The sequence below is a fragment of the Myotis brandtii genome, unplaced genomic scaffold (genome assembly GCF_000412655.1).
Source record: "Myotis brandtii unplaced genomic scaffold, ASM41265v1 scaffold815, whole genome shotgun sequence".
In the NCBI taxonomy this organism is placed as follows: domain Eukaryota; kingdom Metazoa; phylum Chordata; class Mammalia; order Chiroptera; family Vespertilionidae; genus Myotis; species Myotis brandtii.
In genome coordinates, this window is record NW_005371298.1 from 243,729 (window position 1) to 251,689 (window position 7,961).

Genomic DNA, 7,961 nt, shown 5'->3' on the forward strand with positions numbered 1-7,961 from the left:
GTGCTGGAAGATGATTTTACTTTAGGTGGTCAACACACAATGCAATATACAAATCATGTAGCATAGAAATGTACACTTGAAGTCTACATAAGCATCTTAATCAATGTCACCTCAACAAATTCAATAATAAAAAAGAAAGTAGCAAGAATGTGTGGCTTTCCAGGTGTTTTGTAGAACTTCTTAAAAAAATAAACTTTTTTTCTAAGTATAATATTTTAATGATAATTACAAAAGATGTTAAAAACAGCTCATAAAAGCCAATTACTTCTTTAATATATTAGATATTTGACATAATAACTCAAATAAATTTTAATAACTCTCATATAAAGCATGGTGAAAAGAAATTTTGTTTCATAATTAGAAAACTTGTACTAAAACTTGCTGCAAAAAAACCCAACAGTTTGAAAATATGATCTATGCCCAAGTAGTATAAAATGAAGCCAGAAGTCTTCAAAACTAAAACATTTTTCTTCCTAATATTTTCTCCCACTCTATCTCTTTTTATGTGTTCTGAAATTGTTGAGACTCAAATTCAAGCGATGCTGCGCTGTTCTGATTTGGCTCCTTTGGTACCTGTTTTTTTTTTCACCACTATTATCTTTGGATTTATCTTCTTCCTTAACATCTGCTTTTTTGACTTGTTTCCTTCTTGTCTTTCTTCATTCTAGTTTTCTTGCCTCTTTCTTATGATAAGCCACATTTCTATGATCTCCTTCTTCTTCATTCTCGGAATCAGAATTCTTCATCACAGACTATCTATTTGTCTTATGCTCAAATAGAAATTCTCTAGTCTGCATCTTCTCCTTCTTCATCTCCACTGTCTTTATGAAAAGCATCTTCTGGAATAGCTTGCATTTGGACACCAGGTGCATGAGGGAACACTTGTAAATTTTCAAATAAATACCTTTCCCATATATTCCGGAGTGTTTTGTTTTGTCATGTTTGAAAGACTAACACACAGTTTCAAGCCTGGCTTTTTCGACTTGTTTCCTTCTTGTCTTTCTTCATTCTAGTTTTCTTGGCCCTTTCTTATGATCAGCCACATTTCTATGATCTCCTTCTTCTTCTTTCTCGGAATCAGAATTCTTCATCACAGACTATTTGTCTTATGCTCAAATAGAAATTCTCTAGTCTGCATCTTCTCCTTCTTCATCTCCACTGTCTTTATGAAAAGCATCTTCTGGAATAGCTTGCATTTGGACACCAGGTGCATGAGGGAACACTTGTAAATTTTCAAATAAATACCTTTCCCATATATTCCGGAGTGTTTTGTTTTGTCATGTTTGAAAGACTAACACACAGTTTCAAGCCTGGTCCAAAATCTCAAAGTAATCATTATATGGCAATTCATGGATAATCTCACAAACACACACAACTGTAATCTCATACGTTGAACATTGAGCAACAAAATAAATTGTGTATCTACATTCTCAAGGCGTCAGAAATGATAAATTGAAAGATTTTATAAGTTCTACATGCTTGAGCATCAGATTGAAATAATCAAGTTTATTGCCAGATAGTGAGTCTGCCCCAAATTCTAACTAGGTTGATACATCTCCATCACTTTCAGATAATGACTCATCATCCATCTAAATTCTCATTAGAAAATTGATAGCATAGTGCTTGCCTTTCCCTGTACCAATATCCCTCAAGTCTCCTTCTAGGAATGATGCAGTTGCTACATGATCTGTTGTATAAAAGGTTACTTCAACCCCATCACCACGATGGATATCAATCTATAATAATAAAATTTAATATGCTAATTAGACCAGACATCCTTCTGGACGAAGCCACGGCAGGGGAGGACAGTTGGGGGCAATTGGGCCATCAGGGGAGCAGTTAGGCGTCGATCAGGCTGGCAGGCAGATGAGCAGTTAGGAGCCAGCGGTCCTGCGGTATCGGGCCTAAACCGGCAGTCGGACATCCCCCGAGGGGTCCCAGATTGGAGAGGGTGCAGGCTGAGTTGAGGGATACCCGCCCCACCCTGCTCCATGAACAAATTTTGTGCACTGGGCCTCTAGTTGTAGGTATAACTTCACAGCCCCAGCAATTGAGCCACCAGTTGAGAGCTGACAAACAGAGTCCATCAAACATGCTGGGTGAGCATCTTTGCCCATTTTTTAATTGGATTGTCTTCTTTTTGTTAAGTTGATGAGTTCTTTATCTATTTTGGAAATTACCCCTTATCAGATGTATCATTGGCAAGTATGTTCTCCCATAAAATGGAATCCATTTTCATTTTGTTGATGGTTTCTTTTGCTGTGCAGAAGCCTTTTATTTTGATGTAGTCCCATTTGTTTATTTTTCCTTGGTTTCTCTCTCTAGGCGATATATTGGTGAAAATTCTGCAATGTGAGATGTCTGAGATTTTGCTGCTTATGGCCCTGATTGTACAGTGGTTAGTACTTTGTGTTGTGAATGTAGAATTTTGATGTACTAATCACAGTGTTATTTTGTTATTTCTTTAACAGTGGCTCTATGGGGACTGTGTATTTCCATTTTTCTATATAATTCATAACCTAGCATCAAGTTATGAGTCATGTGGATTCTATGAGATGCCATAAGATGGCCCTGTCCATAATAATAATTTCAAATATCACAACTGTCTTAGTAGCCCTTTATGCTTTGCCACCTCCTTGACAGTACACCATGGGCATCAAGGCCACAGCCAGCTCCGGGCTCTGACTCCTCCTCCTGCTTCCATGACTGGGCAAGAAGAGGAATAAAACTTTTTGAAAGGATCATATGAAACTCACTTGAAAATCTATTCAATGACTTACAGCTAGATAAAGAATTGATGTATTCACATGATTAATGAAGAGCCCACACATTTTAGGGAGAGAGGAACAAGAAGGGAGAAAATGAAATTTTATTTAATAAATAAAGATATCAAAAAGTTTTTCATATGTAATAAAAACTGGCTTTAGTAGTAGAGGTTTTTATAAACCAATTGAGAAACACTAGAATGAATTGTAGAAACTACAAAGAAGATACATGAGTTGAAGTACATATTATACAAAATTTTGAATATATATAGTTTAGTATAGAATTATGTCACTAAAAAATGAAGTATGTATCAACACAGTATGATAATAAATTGCAATCTAGATCACTAGCCAGATAACCTAAATAAGATTGGCAAATTAGGCTAAATTGTAATAGATAGATGGGAGTTCTTTATCGTAGCCTGTTTTTAATAAGACATGATTGCTTCCAATAAGTTAAATCAAAATTGATGACATTAACTAGGAAAAAAAATAATTCTTAAAACAACATAGGAAACCTAGAGAACTATATTATATCATTTCATATTATAAATGTGCTACACTTTTTTTTAATATAAGCATGTAAGAAATTCTTAGATGGCGATGTTAGAGAAACCCTTGATATCTCTCCTCAAAGTTTCAACAATTTCAACACTAATTCGACAAAGGAGTCCTTGCTCAAAGCACAAACACATCTGAGAGATCCGCATACTGAAACACTTACAGGTGGGTAAGTGGGAGTGAACCAGAGAGGGAGAAGGAAGAAGAGCTCTAAAAAGACTCAGGTGCAGCCCTGCAGCTTGGAGCTCACTGAGGGGTGAAGCTTGGAAAGGGAAGGAATCAGGTTGTGGGCAGCATGCCCTTCATCCAGAGCGCCAAAGAGATGTGTGAGCATTCTGCAGGAGTGGGCAGTGTGAGCTGAGGCTGAGCCCAATGCCATGGCAGGAATGGAGCAAAGAGGTGCAGCCATGGTTGTCTGGCAATGGACATTCCAGACAGAAACAAAGCCACAGAGCCAGGCCATATTCCCTTCACTCCTTGAGCTCCTCTCCCCTCATGCTTCTTGTTGGGAAGCAGAGCACATTGTCTTCAAGCCCAAGAATTGGTACTGCAGAAATATTTTTTCCCTGAGTGAAAGACACACTCTGCGACTAATGGCAAGGTCAAGTGGAGGCACCGGAAGGACGCCGCAGAAGTCTACTGGTCGCCATCACTGGGAAGGCAAAGCAACAAAGGAGACAGATTGGGTTTCCCCAGCTCTCTACACACAGACACATTGAGACTGCACTTATGGCGGTCATTTGACTTCAGGGAACAACACTGAGATTGCAGAAATTTAGAACCCCATCACCCACTGAATTGCCCTGCGGGGTTGGTCCCCTGGGACCTGAGCCACTGATCACTGGTTCCCAAGGAACAAAGGTCATCTGCATCACCCAAGGGAGATATGTAAAGCCAGAAAAGTGCAAGAGTGCTAAAAATCTTGTGATTCTGCACCAGCTACTCAAAATAATAGAAAGACTTCTTATCAATTTACCAGAAAAGAGCTACTTATACCAGTACATAAATGCCTAGACAGAGAATAAATGTATTAAATACTGTGAAAAATCAAGGTATTGAGGTAACTCAGAAAGAAAATGAAAATCTTCAAAAAATAAATTTAAAGACATGGAAATATGTGATTTAAATGATAGAGAATTTAAGACTGCAATTATGGAAGAACTCAACAAAACACAATAAAACATGATAAGCAGTTTAATGAATTCAGAAACCAAATCAATGAAAAAAAAAATAAACAGGAGTACTATGCCAAAGAGATTGAAACTTAAAAAAAATAAACAAATAGAAATGCTGGAGATGAAGAACTCAATAAAAGAGATTAAGAATGAACTAAGGAGCTAGAAAATAGAACTGACCAGATGGAGGAAAGACTTAGTGATATCGAAGATAAGTAAGTAGTTTAATGAACTCAGAAACCAAATCAATGAAAAAAAAATAAACAGGAGTACTATGCCAAAAAGATTGAAACTTAAAAAAATAAACAAATAGAAATTCTGGAGATGAAGAACTCAATAAAAGAGATTAAGAATGAACTAAGGAGCTAGAAAATAGAACTGACCAGATGGAGGAAAGACTTAGTGATATCGAAGATAAAAATCTGAAAATTATAGAGAGGGAAGAACTTGAGCAATTAAAAACAAACAAACAAAAAAAAACAAAACAAAAGCAAAAACAGCCTGGCTCAGTGGTTAAGTGTTGACCCATGTACCAAGAGGTTGCAAGTTTGATTCCAGGTCAGAACACATGCCCAGGTTGCAAGCTCAATCTCCAATGCGGGGTGCTCAGTAGGCAGCCAGTCAATCTTTCTCTCTCATAGATGTTTCTATTTCTCTAGCCCTCTCCCTTCCCTTCTCTCTAATGAATAAAAACATATTTGTTTTAAAAAAGGAAACAACAAATGAACAAAAAAACCTCTATAAGAACTATCTGGCTCTATCAGAAAGAAATTGTGGTACATCTACACAATGGAATACTACGCTGCAGTAAAAAAAGAAGGAACTCTTGCCATTTGCAGCAGCATGGATGGAACTGGAGAGCATTATGCTAAGTGAAATTAGCCAGTCAGAGAAAGATAAATACCACATGATCTCACTCATTTGTGGATTATAGAGAACGGAACTGGAGAGCATTATGCTAAGTGAAATAAGCCAGTCAGAGAAAGATAAATACCACATGATCTCACTCATTTGTGGAATATAGAGAACAACATAGACTGATGAACAGGGACAGATCCAAAGACAGAGAAACAGCGATCAGACTATCAATCCCCAGAGGTAAAGTAGGGGAGGGTGGGGATAAGGGGAAGAGATCAACCAAAGGACTTGTATGCATGCATATAAGCCAAACCAATGGACACGGACAACAGGGGGATGAGAGCATGAGTGGGAGGCAGGGAGGTTGGGGGGTTAATGGGGGGATGAGGACACATTTGTAATACCTTGACCAATAAAGAAATTTTTTTAAAAAAGAATAATAGGCATGCCAGCAGAAGAAGGACGGGACACAGACCCTATTCAAAGAGTCGATGAGAACTTCCCAAATCTATGGAAAGAGCTAGATCCTCAAATTTAAGAAGCAAACAGAATACCTAGTTACCTCAATTCCAAGAGACCTTCTCTAAGGTACATTGTATTAAGACTGTAAAAAATTAATGACAAAGAAAGAATGCTCAAAACAACCAAGAATTAAAAAAGTAACTTTAAAGCAGTGATTTTCAACCTTTTTCATCTCATAGCACACATAAACTAATTACTAAAATTCTGTGGCAAACCAAAATATATGTTTTTTGCCAGTCTGACAAAAAGTATAATTTTGATTTATTCACACCCGACAGGTATTATTGTGTTGGCTGCTGTCATTTTTAATTCTACAATCTAAGGGAAAAGAGGTCAGTGCCCCTGACTAAATAGTCAAGTATCACATGCTTTAAAACATGCTTGCATCATGCTAGTGTGCCATGGCACACTGTTTGAAAATTGATGTTATAAAGGAAAGCTCATTAGGTTATCATTGGACTTCTCAGCAGAAACAAGTCAAAAGAGAGTGGAACCAAATATTACAACTGATAGGGGCAGAAATAGAATTATGGGGACCAGCTATAATTGTAAGAAATATTAATCATGCTCTATGAACAGTGATTGTTTTGTTCTGATAAAATAAGGCACATTCTAACCTGGCTGGTTATTGCTCAAGGGACCTGGGAGCTCACCTAGAAATGCGGCCCATCCTCTCCATCTGGGAGTTGCCTAATTATCATGGAAAGATTAATAACTTTGTTGCAGAAACCAGAGCCACCAGCCCTTTGAAGACGCCCAGCCCTTTGCATATCAGCAGGCCTTTACAAATCTCCAGCCTGCATTACTTATAAACTGCCCATTTGGCATACACCCTTCCCCACGTTATCTTTGTCCTTCTACCAATAGAAACAACTAGCTTATGGGAAGAGGCAGAGCAGATGGGTGACCTGCTACTCTCCTATACTGCCAGCAGTATTGGAATAAGCGCTCGTATAAGATTCAACCTTGTCTCTGCTTAATTGGCTCAAGTAGTGTCAGCCCAGACCCACTGATTGTATGGTCACACCACTACTGAAAGAGAAATACAGGAGCAGAAAGAATTTCTCTCCAGAAGGCCCCCATTGCAAGAAATACTCAAGGGAGTTATTCTACCTGTAACAAAGCACAACAATCACAAAAGTGTGAGTAAAATCAACAAACTTACGGCATAAACAGAAATAACTTACGAAAACAAAAACATAAAAGGGAGGGGGTGAAAGTCTGAATTTCCATCCTGTACTCTCCATTCTGTTTGAAGAGAGAATTTAGTATATCCATTTTCTTGTGTATATATGTATGTGAGTGTGTGTGTGTGTGTGTGTGTGTGTGTGTGTGTGTGTGTGTGTGTTGAGAGCTACACTTTAGAATTTGCTTGAGGGCATTAGTTTGAATAAATATTTATTAAGGGTAAACTACTTCAAGTGGTACTTGTTTGCATAAGTTGTCCTTAGATGTTAGGTGCTTAAAGTCTCCTTTGGGGATATTGCTTTGCATAAGCTGTTTGCATTTAGAGTCCCTTTAGGAGATGTTAATTGCTTTAGCTGTCATTAAATTGTGAAGATTTAGATCCTGGTAAAGTAATAACCTGGAGTGTGACTGAGAGGAACTGCTGAGGTAAATTAGAATATGTTTGAATCCTGAAGGTTTGCTCTAGGATGGATAAACCAGGAAGTGAACTGTGTCACCTGGCCACTAGAAGGTAAGTCCTGTGCAAGCAAACATTTTGTCTCATTATTGATTTATATCAACATAGCTACTTATGGAAGACACTTAATTATCTAGTAGATGATTGAATGAGTTAGATGATGGATTTTTGCTTAGAAGTTTGTATCTCCTGATCGCTATCCATTTCTGAAATCAAAAGCTCTTAATAACGAATTTTTTTTTTTTACTTGACATATTCTTTGTATTCTAAGGGCATGTTACATCCACTTCTGGTGCCTCCATCTGGTGCATACTCATCTTCTCCCCCACCTCCATATACCTTGCTGTAATGTTTAATATTATGTATCAACAGGACTGGGCTATAGTACCAGATTTTGGTCAAACATCAGTCTAGATATTCTGTAAATTATTTTTT

General features: G+C 37.6%; 1 pseudogene; it reads right to left on the reverse strand.

Annotated features, from left to right (window-relative positions):
* Positions 1-532: 532 nt before the first annotated feature.
* LOC102254381 lies at positions 533-3,735 on the reverse strand (annotated as a pseudogene).
* Positions 3,736-7,961: the final 4,226 nt, after the last annotated feature.